This window comes from Mustela lutreola, chromosome 1 (assembly GCF_030435805.1).
Source record: "Mustela lutreola isolate mMusLut2 chromosome 1, mMusLut2.pri, whole genome shotgun sequence".
NCBI lineage: Eukaryota > Metazoa > Chordata > Mammalia > Carnivora > Mustelidae > Mustela > Mustela lutreola.
In genome coordinates, this window is record NC_081290.1 from 35,404,884 (window position 1) to 35,423,228 (window position 18,345).

Sequence of the window (18,345 nt, forward strand, 5' to 3'; positions counted from 1 at the left end):
CGGGCTCTCTGCTCAGCAGGGAGCCTGCTTCTCCCTCTGACTCTGCCTTCCACTCTGTCTGCCTGTGCTCGCTCTCGCTCGCTCTCTCTCTGACAAATAAATAAATAAAATCTTTAAAAAATAAATAAATAAATTTATCTCTCATTTTCTCTATTTTATTTTATTTTTTTTTTTTTAGATTTTATTTATTTGACAGAGAACACAAGTAGGCAGAGAGGCAGGCAGAGAGAGAAGGGGAATCAGGCTCCCTCCTGAGCAGAGAGCCAGATGTGGGGCTCAATCCCCGTACCCTGAGATCATGACCTGAGCCGAAGGCAGAAGCTTTAACCCACTGAGCCACCCAGGTGCCCTGCTTTCCAATAATTCTAAGAAGACTTTTTTCTCTTCTTACATTCTTTGATTTCTAAATTGGTAGATTTTTTTTTTCTCATCAGTATTTAAAATATATATATAAAAATAGAAAAAGCTAGTGGCACCTGGGTGGCTCAGTCAGCTAAACATCTGACTTCCACTCAGGTCGTGATCTCCAGGTCCTGGGATTGAGCACTGTACTTGGCTCCCCGCTCAGCTTGTCCCTCTGTTTGTCCCTCTCCCTCTGCCGTCCTGATTCATGCTCTCCGTTTCTCTCTCAAATAAATAAATAAAACCTTAGGAAAAAAATAGAAGACACTTACATGTTTCTTAAGGCAAAACAGACACAAGCAGCAATTCAAATTCTTAACTGTTGCCTCATCAGTGCTTATGTGCGTTTTGATTCTTTAACTGCTAAGCCGTATTAGTACAAAGAATAGTAAGTATGATTTTCATTCATTTTATTGTCTTGTCTGCACTATTGACCTTAATACAAGTGACTGTATTTCTGACTGTGTTATAGGAGTGTTTTAGATGATACATTGTAGACAGAATTTAAGGGTAAGGTCGGTAAGACTGCAGTACAAAGAATGCCCATTTTGGGGTGCTGATGACAAAGCTTTGCTTACTCACTTGGCATATCTCCTTCCAGTGATTTAATTACATCATTGAGTTATACACATGTTCATAACAGTTGTATTTTGCTGGGTGCATGTATGTTTCTATTAGTCTTAGGAATGTTCAGAAACATTAACAAATAGAGACATTATCAGAGATTATAGTCTATTTCTAGCCTATTCTAGTTAGTGCTTTACTCATCAAATACTGGCAGATAAGACTCAAAGAAGTGGATAAGAATATACAGTGAGTTTCTTGCAATTAAAATCAGACATCTATATCAGGTTTTTCTGTTTCATTACTTAATTTAATATGGGAATATGCCCAGTGATGAATATGGGTTTTTGTTGATATGATAGTAGAGTACTACTACATGTGTAGAAAGATGCCCACACAAAATTGTAATCTAATTATAAATCATTTTTTTAAAAGATTCTGTTGATTGATTGATTTGAGAGGGACAGAAAAAACTAGAAGGAGGAGGAGCAGAGGGAGACGAACAAGAAGTCTCCATGTTGAGCACGGAGCCCAGTACGGGGCTCGGTCTTATGACTCTGAGATGGTGACCTGAGCCAAAATCAAGTTGGATGCTTAATCAGCTCAGCCACCCAGGTGCCCCATAAATCATTTTTTTAAGTTGTCTGGTATTTTTTTTGTCTTTTGTGAGGTTAGTATTAAAAAAAAAAAAATCCTTGTAACAACTATATTTAGTTGTTTTGGGGTATAGTATAGTGTTTTTTTGTTTTTGTTTGTTTGTTTTTAATGACTACTACTTCCTTAAAACAATAAAAATGGCCTGCAGAGGGACTTTTTCCATTCTTCTCCTTGAAGCCTTTTGCAGAATTATTCCGGCTGTACCCTCTTCTGCTCCCTTTCCACCCCTCCTTCTCTTCTCCTTGACTAGCTGCCTCTTGGCATAAAGTTTCTTCTATTAATGATAGAAGTTCCAGAAAGAGAGAACAGATTTAGTAATGTGAACTCGGATTATGCTCTGTATTTTTCCTGTTCTGTGTTGTAACCTAAGATTTGGAACACAGATAATCCCTTTTTTTTTGGTTTGTCGAGCTCTGTATTTCAGGTCTAAACAGTATAACTGAAACTTCTACATTTTTAATTTACTTAACTTTATTTTCATATTAAAATACTATAAGCATGTGATCTGGGAGATCCTTGGTCAGATTTCTCTTAATAGGCCCAAAGGCCCTGTAAATTGTGGCTAATGTTCACTGTACTTAAATTAGTTGCATCAAGATTGATTGGCCTCTTTCCCAGAAGAAAAATATGTATGTCTGAAAAATTTTCTTGAAAAACCTCTCCACCTAGCAAATATGGCTACTGATAGTATCTTTTTATTTAATTGTAAACTTAAATTGTAAAATGTTTAGTTATTGAAATAATATATGAATATGTCCTTCCAAAAAAAAAAATCAGTACATTAAAAGTAAGACTAGGTGCACCTGGGTGGCTCAGTGGGCTAAGGCTCTGCCTTTGGCTCAGGTCATGATCTCGGGGACCTGGGATCGAGCCCCGCATCGGGCTCTCTGCTCAGTGGGGAGCTTGCTTCCCCCTCTCTCTGCCTGCCTTTCTGCCTACTTGTGATCTCTCTCTGTCTGTCAAATAAATAAATAAAATCTTTAAAAAAAAAAAAAAAGTAAGACTAAACTCATCACTCACGTCTCTGTATGTGGCTTATTCTTGACTTCCCTAAATGAATTTGGTGTGCACTTTCCCAGATATTTTTAACAAATATATATTTAGATACTGTGGTATGTGTGTATTTTTATGTGTATATTTCCCCAATTTAATACTGATATCTACTATTTTCGTGTGGCTACAAAGCCTTTTTAATCATCTGATTAGCTTTTGAGTTTTTAGTCAATAAAGGAAATTCTTTTTTACTTTTTCTTTCAAATCTTAATACTTTCTATCAGTATCATCCAGGCACTGGAAGACTAGTTAGTCCTCCTGTGATTAGAGGTATAATTCACTTTACCAATTAGGAAGTGAGGTTATGTTTTATTTAAAAGATAAAATAGTGATTGCATATCAGTATATTTAATTCAATAATTCAAGCAGTATACTAAGTGTTGAAAGAGAAAGTAAAAATCTCCCTATATTCTCCCACCCCTCATTGCTTCTTTACTGAATATGAACTGATTCTTTTATATTATTCCAGTTGTATGTCTGCAGAGCACATTACTCCAAAACTTAGTGGCATAAAAGCTTTATTAAGCTGACAGACCGTCTGTCTGAAGTTCACACACAGCATCGTGGGGATGGCTCATGGGCTGCATCATGTCTGGGTTCTTAGCTGTAAGACTCAGAGGCTGGGAGCATGAAGTATGTGGAGGCTTACTTACTCATTGTCTGGCAGTTGATACTGGTAGATGACAGAAACCCTACCTAGTGCTGTCAGCCGGAACACCTACTTGGATGGCTTTTTCGTGTGGTTGCTTGGCTTCCTCGCAGCACGGTGGCTTGGTTCCAAGGTTGAGTATCCATCCCAAGGGAGGATGTGGGAGGGAGAGAACCAGGCAACAGGTGGATACTTTTTTTTTTTTAATTTCCTTAAGTAATCTCTACACTCAACATGGGGCTCAAATTCACAGCCCCAAGATTAAGAGTCACATGCTCTACTGTCTGAGGCAGTCAGGCACCCCAGCATCTGGATGCTTTTTATGACTTGGCCTAAAAAGTTGCATACAGCACTTCTGTTATACTTTAAAAAAAATTTTTTTTCAAGATTTTATTTTTTTGTTTCACAGAGAGAGAGAGTGTCCAAGCAGGCAGAGTGGTAGCAGAGAGAGAATCAGGCTCCCCACTGAGCAGCTAGCTTGATGCGGGGCTCAATCCTAGGACCCTGGGGTTATGATCTGAGCCAAAGGCAGATGCCAAACTGACTAAGCCACCCAGCTGCCCCTTTTAAAAAATTTTCATTTTAAGTAGGCTCTGTGCCCAATGTGGGGCTCAAATTCTCCACCCTGAGATCAAGAGTCACATGCTCTACTGACTAAGCCAGCCAGAAGCCCTCTTTATTAAATGTTTTTGTTGTTATACTTTTCTTTTTAAAAAAAGCTTATTTAAGAGAAAGTAAGTATGAGTGGGGGAGGGGCAGAAGGAGAGGGACAAGAACATTCCCTGCAGAGCAGGGAGCCCATAGTGGGTCTCCATCCCAGGAACCTGAGATCATGACCCGAGTGGAAGTTAGATCCTTAACCGACGAAGCCACCCAGGCACGACATCTTTTTTTTTTTTTTTTTTTTTTTTTTTTTTAAAGATTTATTTATTTATTTGAGAGAGAGAGCATGCAAGCGCTGCGGGGAGGGGCAGAGGGAGTTAGAGAACCTCAAGCACACTCCCTGCCCGGAGTACAGAGCCCAATGTGGGGCTTGATCCCACAATCTGGAGATTATGACCTAAGTCAAAATCAAGAGTTGGTCGTTCAGTTGACTAAGCTACCCAGGCGCCCCTGTTATACTTTTGATTACAGTTGTCAACAAGCCTGTTCAGGTTCAAGAGGAGAGGAAATAGACTCCACCTCCTTTTTTTTTTTTCAACTATAATTGACGAATAACATTTAATTTCAGGTATACAACAAAATGATTTGATACTTACATATTACTAAATGATCACCACAGTAAGTCTAGTTAACGTCTATCGTCTTATGTAGATACAAAGAAGTTTTGACCCCTGTAGCCATTTTGCCTGACCTCTACCACCCACCTCTGGCATCCACCAGTCTGTTCTCTGTATTTATTTGGTTAGTCGTTTTAAATTCCACATATAAGACAGATTATACAGTATTTGTCTCCTCTGACTTATGTCACTCAGCATGTGTCCTCAGAGTCCATCTGGGTTGTCACAAATGGCAAGATTTCATTCTTTCTATGGCTGAATATTATTCATGTGTGTGTGTGTCTGTGTGTGTGTGTGTGTACACACCATTTTTATCCATCGGTAGACACTTAGGTTGTTTCTGTATCTTGGCTCTTGAAAATAATGTGGCAGAATGCACATGGGTATACGTATATCTTTTCAAATAAGTGTTTTCATTTTCTTCGAATAAATACCTGAAAGTGGAATTGCTGTATCATGTAGCAATAGTTCCAATCTTACTTATTTTTTTTTTAGAAACCTTACATCATTTTCTATAGTGGCTGCACCAATTTATATTCCCACCAGTAGTGCACAAGTTCCACTAATGCCTGTTATTTCTTGTCTTTTTGGTAATGGTTATTCTAATAGGTGTGAGGCGATGTCTCACTGTACTTTTGATTTGAAGTTCCCTGATAATTAGTGATGTTGAACATCTTTTCATGTACTTGTTTCATCTGTATATTGTCTTAGGGTAAATGTCTATTTAGAATGTTTAAATCAGACTTTTTTTTTTTTGCTATTGAGGTATAGGAGTTTTTAAAAAAATATTTTGGATTTTAATCCCTTATCAGACAGATGATTTGCAAATATTTTCTTCCACTTAGTAGGTTACCTTTTCATTTTGTTGATGGTTTCCTTAGTTTGCAGAAGATTTTTAGTTTCGCCTAGTTCCACTTATTTATTTTTGCTTTTGTTGCCTTTGCTTTTGGAGTCAGATCAAAAATATGCCACTAATACTCGTATCAAGGAGCTTACTGCCTGTGCTTTCTTCTAGGGTTTTTATGGTTTCAGATCTTACATTCAAGTCTTTAACCCATTTTGAGTTAATTTTGATTAATTTTAATTAATGTTAATCAATTTCTTTTTTTAATTTTTTTAAAGATTTTTATTTATTTATTTGACAGATCACAAGTAGGGAGAGAGGCAGGCAGAGAGAGAGAGGAGGAAGCAGGCTCCCCACTGAGCAGAGAGCCCAATGCGGGGCTTGATCCCAGGACCCTGGGATCATGACCTAAGCCAAAGGCAGAAGCTTTAACTCACTGAGCCACCCAGGCACCCCAAAATTTCTTAGTTAAGACTCTCCACCTCTTAATAGGGAGTAGAAAGATCTGGAAGATCATATGTGACTGGAAATAAGGCTATGGATGGTTTTGGAAAATACAGTTTGCTACATACACCATTCTAGAAATTTGTTTTACATAGAAGGGAGCCATAGTACACATACATTTCTGCAACTGTTTTTTTCTTACTTTGTATATCTTTTCATGTTAGCAAATGTCTTAGTTTAGTTTTCTACAGCAATACTATGGACTGGGTGGCTTATAAACAACAGCAGTTTATCCTTAACAGTTTTGGAGACTTGGAAGTTCCAAGATTAGATGCCAGCATGGTTGGGTTCTGGTGAGAGCCCTCTTCCTGGTTGCAGTCCTGTTTTCTGGTTTGATCTTCCCATGGTAGAGAGAGTACAAGAGTATTCTGGGGTCTCTTTTAAAAGGACATTCGTTGTGGGCGCCTGGCTCAGTTGGTTAAGTGTCTGTTTTCGGCTCATGTCATGATCCCAATGTCCTAGGATCAAACCTGCGTCAGGCTCTCTGCTCAGTGGGGAGTCTGCTTCTCCCTCTGACCCTCCCCTCTCCAGTGCTCATGTGCACTCTCTCAAATAAAAAAAAAAAAAGTGAAGAAAAAAAGGGACATCAGTCCTGTTCATAAGGGCTCCATCCGTATGCTCTAATCACCTCTGAAAGGCCCCACCTCCAAATACTAGCACATTAAGGTTTAAGATTTCAACATTTTTAACAGTGTAATGATAATTGGTATTTTCTCTTTCAGAAACACAAGTAAGAGGTAAATATTAAAATTGTGAATACTTGGGGCGCCGGGTGGGTTAAGCCTCTGCCTTCGGCTCAGGTCATGATTTCAGGGTCCAGGGATCGAGCCCCGTATCAGGCTCTCTGCTCAGCAGGGAGCCTGCTTCCCCCCCGCCTCTCTCTGCTTGCCTCTCTGCCTACCTGTGATCGCTGTCTGTCAAATAAATAAAGAAAATCTTTTTTTAAAAAATTGTGAATACTTGAAACAATATAGAAAAATAGAACAAAAAGTCTAAATCTTTTGACTTTGGCAACTTCCTGTGGCCTACCCCTCAGCTCTGACCCCGTGGTCACTATTGCTTGCTTGGCTAGAAGTTGCATTTAGTTTGTGGACTTCCCAGTCACGTATCTTGTGCATTTATAGATCTTTACAGATATACATATCTATCTAACTATCCTTATATAGGTATAAAATCAAAATCACTTGTACCATCAGGGTATAGCATATGAATTTCCCTGTTCCCTTGTCAGTGGCTTTAGGTTGTGTATTGATTTTGGTTCAATAAATTAATTAAACTCAAAATCAGAAGGTATTTTGTAGGCTTGGAGAAAGTATATGTATATCATTTGGGCAAAGAATCCCAACCTATTAGTGTTTAGACATTTAAAAAAATATTTTCAAAATATTCAGACTTCCCCTTTAACCCAGCTATTTGAAGTCTTCAACCTTGAAAGGTGCATGGATTATTGTGGTTGCCACAAGTTATTTTTGTTAATGTTATAGGAAAATATGTAGAGATGATACTCAGTCATTAAGAACTTAGTGTGATCAGGGGCACCTGGGTGTCTCAGTCAGTTAAGCGTCTGCCGTTGGCTCAGGTCATGATTCCAGAGTCCTGGGATGGAGCCCCGCAACGTGTTCTCTGCTCAGTGGGGAGTTTGCTTCTCCCTCTGCCCTTCCCTCTGCTCATGCTCTCTCAAATAAATAAATAAAATCCTGAAAAAAAAAAAAAAAAGAACTAAGTATGATCAAAATACTAGGTTCTAGATAATCTCCCAGTTGAAACATTGGACTTCTGCAGTGGTATGATTATATAGAAATATTTGAATTGAATATTTTTTTGTATTTTGTCATTTCTTTAAAGTATCCCTCCTGTAATTGAATAATGTGTATGAAAACTTAAAATGTGGGCACCTGGGTGGCTCAGTGGGTTAAGCCTCTGCCTTCGGCTCAGGTCATGATCCCAGGGTCCTGGGATCAGGCCCCACATTGGGCTCTCTGCTCTGAAGGGAGCCTGCTTCCTCCTCTCTCTCTCTCTCTCTGCCTGCCTCTCTGCCTGCTTGTGATCTCTGTCAAATAAATAAATAAAATCTTAAAAAAAAAAAGTAAAAAAAAAAAAGAAAACTTAAAATGTGTATACCTTTATTCTAAAAATTTCTCTCCTTATCCTAGAGAGATTAATTGAGTAAGAATGCATTTATAGGAACATTCATGTATAAATTGGGAAATATACATTCATGTATAATTAAAAGGAATACTATGCAACATTAAAGTAATGTAGAGCTGGTTTTGGACATTAAAAGATTTGTGACTAGGAACACCTGGGTGGCTCAGTTGGTTAAGTGTCTAACTCTTGGTTTCAGCTCAGGTCATGATCTCAGGGTCATAGGATTGAGCCCCACACTCAGCAGGGAGTCTGTTTCTCTCTCTTTCTCTCACCCTGTCATGTCCCTCCCCCCCGACGCATGTGTGCTCTAAAATAAATAAATGAATCTTTTAAAAAAAGATTTGTGACTGATTGTTGAATATGGCAAAAAAGATAGCAAGATAACATGGAGAGGGTTGTTTTGTAAGATTATATACACATACATATATGCAGTTGATCCTTGAACAGCATGGGTTTGTACTGTGCGGGTCCACATATACCTACGGTTTTTTTGATAGATGCAGTACCATACTGTGTTTTCCCTTATCATTATTTTAACATTTTCTTTTTCTCTAGCTTGCTTTATTATAAGAATACAGTATATGATACAGATAGCATACAAAATATGTGTTAATCAACTGTTATGGGTAAGGCTTTCAGTCAGCAGTAGTGTATTAATAGTTAAGTTTGGGGGGAGTTAAAATTTATACACGGGTTTTTGACAGGGGGCCAACATCCCTACTCACTGTGTTCAAGGATAAACTGTATTACAAATGCATGTGTCTAGAATATATTACCCAGAATGTTAAAAAAGAGTTATTGTATGGTAGGCTTTTGTCCATTTTGGTCACTTCTCTTTCCCTAAGAACTACTAGAACATTACTGAGCCCCATTAGGATGTAGGAAGTTCTGTATTGATATTTTGAGGAAAGCCGCAGGAATCTCCCTGCTTGGATATTTTCAAGCCAGCCTTACAACTGTGAGCTGTGTGAGGTCTGGCTAGAGAAGACATTGACCCAACTGTTTAGTCATTGCTTTGAAAGTACTTTGTTGTTGGTTTTAGAGTTTCATTTTTAAAAAAAATAGTAGTGATAAATTTGAGAATGCTTATTTCACAAACACACACCCCTGTTGTATAGTAAAAAGACATTTTCTCTCTTGCCTGTATATTATTGCTGTGATGCTGTGATCTAAAAACATTATCCTATGGGCCATGAACTGAGTTTTTTATATACATATTTTACTTTATATATGTTTAATTATATCATTTAATCCTAACGATGCCTTAAGGTTCATAATGTTAGGAAGGTAGTTAGGGTAGTTAGGTCTGAGCAAGGAGGGAGAAAGCCCATGGTGGCCACAACCTTGCAGCCATCCCTAAGTGTTAACAGCCACACCTTCACAGCCACCTCCAAGGGCTAACAGCAGGAGAGGCCTAACCTCGGAGCTGGCCCAGAAGCGACAAGAGGACCTCCAGGAGCTGAGCAGGCACACAAAAGGTGTAGCTTGCCCTAAGGTCCAGGCAAATACTCATTAGAAACTCAAGAATATGGAAGACAGGGGCACCTGGGTGGCTCAGTGGGTTGGGCCTCTGCCTTCGGCTAGGTCATGATCTCAGAGTCTTGGGATCGAGCCCCGCATTGGGCTCTCTGCTCTGGTGGGGAGCCTGCTTCCCTCTCTCTCTCTGCCTGCCTCTCTGCCTACTTGTGATTTCTGTCTGTCAAATTAATAAAATGTTAAAAAAAAAAAAAAGAATATGGAAGACGTAAGTAGATAGAGTTTTAACAGAATGCATCATGGGTAGGTGGATGCGCAGAAGCCAAAATGTTATATAACCATCAGCTGTCAGTCAAAAATGTCAGTCAAAGCCAAATGTACATATACAGAAAGCAGGCTTAAAGCAGCTAGAGCTTCTTGGAGGCATTGCCACCCTTGCTCGCTTTCTCTCTTGTAAATGTGCTCTACTTAGTATCTCCTCAGTAAACTCTATCTCCCCATTCTGGTCTGAGGTCTCTAATTCTTTGGTATGTCCGGGACAGTAAAGAAGCAACCCAGTGACATTGGTAGGTCATATTTAACGTCTTTTATAGTTTGAAACTTTATAGAAAGTAACAGACACAGAATTTGAACCTGAATTTATCTGACTTCAAGTAAAGCTTCACTTTTAACCACTCTTGTATTTACCAGTGCGTAGGCAGCTCCTGTTCATGGGATGGGAGGGGACTTCCAGTCTATGTGCGGTCCCTGAGCAGACATAGGAAAATAGTAAATAACTTCTTGTTTAGGTACTTAGTTCGGGCCACTATAGCAAAATACCAAAATGCCACAAACAGGTGACTTGAACAGCAAACATTTATTTCTTACAGTTCTGGGGTCTGGAAAGTCCAAGATCCAAGTGCGCACAGATTTGGTGTCTGGTGATAATTCTACTTGGTTGGCAGACTGTTGCCTTCTTGCTGTATCCTCACATAGCATGGAGAGAGCAAGGGCTATAGTCTCTTCTTCCGGGGCACTAATCCCATCATGGAGGCTTCACCCTTAGGACCTCCTTTAAACCTAATTACCTCCCAAAGGCCCCGCTTCCAAATACCATCACATTGGGGATTTAGGGCTTCAGCCTATGAAGTTGGGGGTACATCCAGGTCTCCATAACAGGTACATTTTGATAACTCCAAAAAGAGACTGTTCTTTGTAATTCTTTTCAATAATTTTTCTCCAAAGTAAGATTGTTCATAGAAGATCCACTACCTGCTTTTTAAAAGTCATTAGAATCTTCTCTTTGATCTGCATTTTTCCCATAGACCTCCAATAGCAAAGGTATTCTATTAGGCTTCTGGGATATCCTAACAACTATTTTAGGTTCTTTAATGTTCCCTAACATGAAATCTGTGTGCCAGGTATCTTTTATTCTTTCAGTTTCTTTCTTTCTTTCTATTTTTTAAGATTTTATTTATTTATTTGACACAGAGAGAGGGGGAGAGGGAACACAAACAGTGGGAGTGGGAGAGAGGGAAGCAGGTTTCCCGCTGAGCAGGGAGCCAATGCAGGGCTGGAACCAAGGACCCAGAGATCATGATCTGAGCCAAAGACAGATACTTCCCAACTGAGCCACCCAGATGCTCCTCTTTCAGTCTCTCTTAATCCCTGTTTTCCACCTTTTTCCCCAGTGAAGAAATATATTTATTATACTCATAACTGTGATGTCTGTGATTTTGGAGGTAACTCACTTCAAGAACTTTCCATGACCATCCTAGTTAGGTAGAGAGATCTAAATCTACTTTTAATTCTTTTCTGGGATCCTGGGATCAATGTTAACATGAAAGTATACCAGGACTGCAACTATTGGCTATAGATAATCCATATGTGGTTCCCTCCTCATCCCCTCCATTGTAGTACAGAAAATAATTGAAGTCCATGACCATCCTATAGATACTGGCATTTTTATTTCCTTCACATATTATCCTTGGTTTCCTTCTATTTGCTTTCACAAATAGTTTCCTTTTGGAGTAGCCAAAATTAGCATCAGTAGTACCACTGTGTTCTTCAATCAAATAAGTCAAAAGAAAACTGAGATGTATTGTAAATTAGGCCTTTGTTTAAACAGAGTTCCATTAAAACAGTAAGATTCTCTTGTTGTACTAAATTCATGGTTTTTGAATTTTTTAAAGACTGTAATGTATTCATCATAGGTGTTTGAATCTGAACACTGGTTATAGACATAGGTATAGATATAAATATATTCCAAAACTCTGTTTTGGAAGCACGCTAAGTGCTGGACTAGGAATGTGGTCATGATACTTTGGCACCTCATTCATTATTCAGAACCTGCAGCATTGCCTCCTTGTGAACATGGAGAGTGTCACCGCAAACTCAAAGAACACTGACCAGAAGACCAGGATTCCACCACAGCTCTTGGTGGAATGTTCCAAAGATTCACTGCACTCAGCCAGGCTCCCAGTGAATAAATTCTTCTCATTCTTGGGTATGTGTGTGTGAGCTTGTGCACATGCCCACAGGCCCTCATTTTTAATTTTCTTAAAGCTCAGGGAGCTCCTGTCTGCATAGCATGAGCCACAGGGTTTATCCTTTCTTGCTGAAGAGCATTTGACTCCCACTCTTCTGGCTGCCTTTACCTAAGAAAAATCACTTCTTATGAACCAACATAGCTTCCACATTAAACTGGCATAATTTCTCTTTTTACCAATTATATGTGAATTAATTAATTTTCTAGAAACTTATATAGCAGGACAAATTGTACATTACTTTTTTTTTAAGATTTTAATATTTCTTTGACAGAGAGCGATCACAAGTAGGCAGAGAGGCAGGCAGAGACAGAGAGGGAAGCAGGCTCCCCGCTGAGCAGAGAGCCCGATGCCAGGACCCTGAGATCATGACCTGAGCCGAAGGCAGAGGCTTTAACCCACTGAGCCACCCAGGCGCCCTCTACATTACTACATTACTATTTTTAATTATAGTCCCAAAGGGAGGCCTACTCTTTCTTCCTGTGGTTTTTTTTAGAAATTTCCACTGGACTCAAACTCACCACCTCATGATCAAGAGTCACTTGCTGTATGGACTGAGCCAGCCAGCGCCTCCAGAACGATCTCTTTTAGTGCAGAAGGGAATTGTTGGCTCTGTTGGTCTTAGAGGCTGATTAACTATACCTATAGTTATTTTCATTTTAATCTGAATTTGCTTCAGATCAGTTATATAGTACATCAGTTCATGGAAGTATTTTGTAACCATTTAGAATTGTGCTTGAGAGAATGTAATGATATGTTAACTAAAATTATGACACAGAATTTTGTACATTGTGAAGTAGAATGAAATTGTGTTAAGAATTTAGACTTTAGGGTGCCTGGGTGGCTCAGTTGGTTAAACTAAACCTGCCTTCAGCTTAGGCCATGATCCCTGGGTCCTGGAATCTAGCTCCACATCAGGCTCCTTGCTGATGAGGAGCCTGCTTGTCCCTCTCCCTCTGCCCCCCACTGGTACTTGCTCTCTCTCTCTAGTGCTCTCTCTCTTTCAAATAGGTAGATAAAATCTTAAAAAAAAGAATTTAGACTTTGGAAAAAAAATTATAATTTGGAGTTCACACTAAGTAGCTAACCTTCCACAAACTCAGGTTTCATCCATTCATAAAATAGCAAAAATAGAACCTGCCTCCTGCCCTTGGTTGAGGATTAAAGAAGACAAGTTAAAGTTCTTAGTACATACAAGTTTCTAATATTTGTTATCATAATAGTGATTATGTGAAAGTGTGCATATTTTAAGACTAGAAAAGCATACATGGGGCAATGAGTTAATCCACATTAATTTCTAAGTATTCATAATGTTTTATTGTAATATATAAATCATGTTATTTAAATTATAATAAGTCACTTTAAGAGTAATAATTTATAAATTTTAACATATTAAAAATATTTTTATTTAAATATATCTCAGATATAAAATAATGAGAAAGTACTGCAATTCCACACTGTTGAACGATGTAGGTATCTGTTGTATATTGGTATATGTCTCCGACTTGGGGGCAGTCAGACAAATGACATCAATAGCATACTGTGATGATTTGAGTGTAGAGAGCATTTGGTTCTGGGGTTAAATACAAAAGCTAATAAGTAGCATGGCTCTTATGCTCTAGCCACACTAGCTTTGTTGTTGGTTCCTCATCACCATTCTTGTTGTTTACTTTGCCTGGAATGTCCAGAATGGTCATCCCCTTGACCTTCACTATCATGTAGATACACCCTTAAGAGTCACTGCCTCTGTCTTGCTGCCAGATTTAGATATAATGCCATCCTGTTTTCATTCTCTGCAAGGCTCTCTGACATTTTATGATACATTTATTTGTCAGTTGTCTGATTTCCCCCCAAGACTGTTATGATCCATAACAGTAGAAACTTTGTCTTCTTCATACCATATCCTCAGTACCTAGAACTCAACATGGCACATAGTAAGCGTTTGTTAGATATTTTGAATGAGTAAGTGAAAAAATAATTGTATTTTTTTTTTCAAGATTTTATTTATTTATTTGACAGAGATCACAAGTAGGCAGAGAGGCAGGCAGAGAGAGAGAGAAGGAAGCAGGCTGCCCACTCAATCCCAGGACTCTGAGATCATGACCTGAGCTGAAGGCAGAGGCTTAACCCACTGAGCCACCCAGGCACCCCTGTTGTGTTATTATTATTAGGTAGATGTAATTCATGAGCATCTCACATTTCTAAATGAACATTTTTATATAGCTACACAGAAATATTTGTTTTTTCCTCTTATCCCATGTGTTATTTTCTAGGTTCAGTGATTTAAGGGCAAGGCAGTAAATATTTCAGGCTTGATGTCTTTATAGTCACCTCAGCTATTGTAGTGAAAGCATCTGTAGACGAATGAGTGTGGCTGTGTTTCAGTTAAACTACAGGTGTACCTAATGTTAATTGTACTTCATTGCACTTTTCACATACTGCATTTTTTTACAGACTGAAGGTTTGTAGTAACTCTGCATTGAGCCAAGTCTTATCAGTACCATTTTTCTATCTACATTTGCTCACTTCGTGTCTCTCTGTCACATTTGGGTAATTCTTATAATATTTCAAACCTTATCATTATTACTATTTATGTTGGTGATCTGTGATCAGTAGTCTTTGATGTTACTATTATAATTGATTTGGGGGCACCATGAACTGCACCCATATAAGATGGCAGACTTAATCCATAAATGTTGTGTGTCGTGACCGCTTCACTAACTGGCTATCTCCCCGCCCCCATCTCTCTCCCTCTCCTCTGTCCTTGTTATTCCCTGAGAGACTGCAGTGTTGAAATTGGGTCAGTGAATAACCCTATGACCTCTAAGTGTTGAAGTGAAAGGAAGAGTCCCACATCTCATACTTTAATTTAAAAACTAGAAATGATTAAGCTTAGTAAGAAAGGCATGTCAAAACCTGAGATGGACTGAAAGCTAGGCCTCTTGTGCCAGTTAGCCAAGCTGTGAATGCAAAAGAAAAGTTCTTTTTTTTTTTTTTTTAAAGATTATATTTATTTATTTGACAGAGATCACAAGTAGGCAGAGAGGCAGGCAGAGAGAAAGAGGGGGAAACAGGCTCCCTGCTGAGCAGAGAGTCCGATGTGGGGCTCGAACCCAGGATCCTGGGATCATGACCTGAGCTGAAGGCAGAGGCTTTAACCCACTGAGCCACCCAGTACCCTGGAAGAAAAGTTCTTGAAGGAAAACTAAAAGTTCTATTCCAGCGAACACATGAATGATTAGAAAGCAAAACAGCCTTATTGCTGATAATGGTAAAGTTTGAGTGGTCTGGATAGAAGAACAGCCAGCCACCATCTTCTCTTAAGCCAAAACCCAATCCAGAGCAAGAGCCTAAATCTCTTCAATTCCATGAAGTCTGAAGTCTGAGAGGGGTGAAGAAGCTGCAGAAGAAAAAGTTTGAAGCTAACAGAGGTTATTCATGAGTTTTAAGGAAAGAGGTCATCTCCATAACAAAAAGTGCAAGGTAAAGCCTCTAGTGTTGCTGTTGAAGCTGCAGCAAGTTACCCAGAAGATCTAGCTGAGATAGTCATGAAGGTAACCAACCATACGGAACACTAGATTTTCTTTTAAAAAATACTTTATTTATTTATTTATTTATTTGATAGAAGCTGCAGAAGGAGATAGAAGATACAGCAACAGAAGGAACACAAGCAGGGGAAGTGAGAGAGAAGCAGGCTTCCCACTGAGCAGGGAGCCCAATGCGGGACTCCATCCCAGGAACCTGGGATCATGACCTGAGCTGAAGGCAGACGCTTAAGGACTGAGCCACCCACACGTCCCTAACACTAGATTTTCAATGAAGATAAAAAAGCTTCTATTGGAAGAAGACACCGTTTAGTACTTTCTTAGCCAGAGAGGAAAGTTATGTCAATACTTGGCTTCAGAGGACAAGTTGACTGTCTTATTAGAGGCTAATGTAGGTGGTAACTTCAAGCTGAAATCAAGTGCTTACTGTTCCCCAAATTCTAGGGTTCTTAAGAATTATTCTGATTCTGTTCTGCTGTGCTCTGTAAATGGAACAACAAAGCCTGCTTGACAGCAATCTGCTTACAACATGGTTTACTGAATATTTTAAACCCGCTGAGACTTACTGCTCAGAAAAAAAGAGATTCCTTTCAAATTATTACTGCTCCTGGACAATGTACCTGGTTACTCAAGAGCTGTGATGATGATCTCCAACAAAGTGAATGTTGTTTTCATACCTGCTAACACACCGTGGAGTGTCTGCAGCCCATGGATCAGGGAATCGTTTTAACATTCAGGTCTTGTTACTTAAGAAATACATTTCATCAGGCCAGGGCTGCCACACACAGTGATTTCTGTGATGGATCTGGGCAAAATAATAATCTGGTCTCTATTTCCATAAACTGTTTGCTTTTTGTTTTTATATTCCACAATATATGAGATCATATAGTATTTATGTTTTCTTTGTGACTACCTTCACTTAGCCTGATGTCTTCCCAGTCCATCCTTGTTGCAAATGGCCGAATAATATCCCATTGTGTATGTTTGCCATGTTTTCCTTACCCATTTGTACACTGGTGGACATTTAGCTTGCTTCTATGTCTTGGATATTGTAAGTAATGTTGCAATGCTGAAATGGGGGGTGCATATATTTTCAAACTAGAACTTTCCTTTTCTTTAGATAAATACCCAGAAGTGGAATTGCTGAATCATACCGTGATTCTATTTTTAATTTTTTGAGGAACTTCCATACTGTTTTCCATAGTGGCTTGCACCAAATTACATTCCCACCAGCATTGCACAAGGGCTCCCTTCTCTCCATGTCCTCATCAACACTTGTTGTTTTTTGTCTTTTTGATAATGGCCATAGAATGTATAATTTTTGAAGTTTTTTGATTAATTCCTTTCATATTTAGGGTTAGGATATACAGCATATTTTTACATTATGATCTGTTTTCCCATTTTAGTTCAAGTAGGACGACTTTTAGAGGTACACACCAAAGCAAGTCCAGTCCTCTTAGAGAACAAATTACAAAATGATTTGTGTAGTTAATTGCGGTAATAGCTTAGATGAGGTTATAATTTGTATGGCACAGTAGTAATAATCACTAACATTTTTTGGGTTGTTACTACATTTCATATGCATTATCTGTTTTAATTCTCACTAGTACTCAAAATAGGTAACAGTATACCTGATTTACCAGGTGAGGGAACTCAAGCTTAGAAGTATTAAAGACCTTTCCCAAGACCTTGAAACTCTAGAAAGTTGCAGATCCAGACTTAAAGACCAGGTCTTTCTGCAGAGCTCATACTTAACCAGCTAAGCACAACAACTCTGTTGTTGCTTTTCTCCAAGCAACTGCAAGTGTTGAGTTTTTGCTGTAATGTAGAAAGGGTATTATTACAAAGTAACAAGGCTGATTTGAAAAGTTCCATGCTCCTCCTTCTCTTTACTATATAGTCATCTCTATTTTAAGGTTTATCATATTATCGTTTCTAAACATCCTAAAATGTCTCAGCATAGGTGAACATAAAAGGATGATATATGTCTACGATTATTTTTTTCTTTTTACTTTTTTTTTTGAAAATTGATAAGCACATGGTTCCCAAATTAAATTGTGGAAAAAGAGACATTGGAAACTTCAGCTTTTGTCTCTGTCAGAGTCTACTCCTCCATCCCCTCTCAACCCCTGTAGTATCCATTTTTATTAGTTTCTTATTTATCCAGCCACTGCTTATGCAAATACAAGCAAAAAGAGAGAAAAATAGATTGCTCCCTTTCAAAGATACATTTTCTACAAATAGAATCTGGTTTTTTCTTGATCTGCTTCTAATTTTCAGTGAGAAAAAAATCTCATTAACAGAGTGTACTCTCTAGTCGTCTTCTACAGTTGACAGCTTTTCCTTTGGGAAGTCTATTAACGTGCAGTAGGAGTCTCTGTCACAGGTGCTTTTTTTTTTTTTTTTTTAAAGATTTTATTTATTTATTTGACAGAGAGAGATTACAAGTAGCCAGAGAGGCAGGCAGATAGAGAGAGAGAGAGTTAAGCAGGCTCCCCACCGAGCAGAGAGCCCGACGCAGGGCTGGAACCCAGGACCCCGTGATCACGACCCGAGCTGAAGGCAGAGGCCTAACCCACTGAGCCACCCAGATGCCCCTGTCAGAGGTGCTTTTTAAAAAAATTCCTTAATTTTGGGGCGCCTGGGTGGCTCAGTGGGTTAAGCCGCTGCCTTCGACCCGGGTCATGATCTCAGGGTC

The 18,345-nt window shown here is 38.9% G+C and overlaps 1 protein-coding gene across 2 annotated transcripts in view; it reads left to right on the top strand.

The window, feature by feature from the left end:
* The window catches only part of SMIM14 (small integral membrane protein 14), a 70,662-nt gene that overhangs the window by 36,113 nt on the left and 16,204 nt on the right, over positions 1-18,345 (top strand). The window lies entirely within an intron of this gene.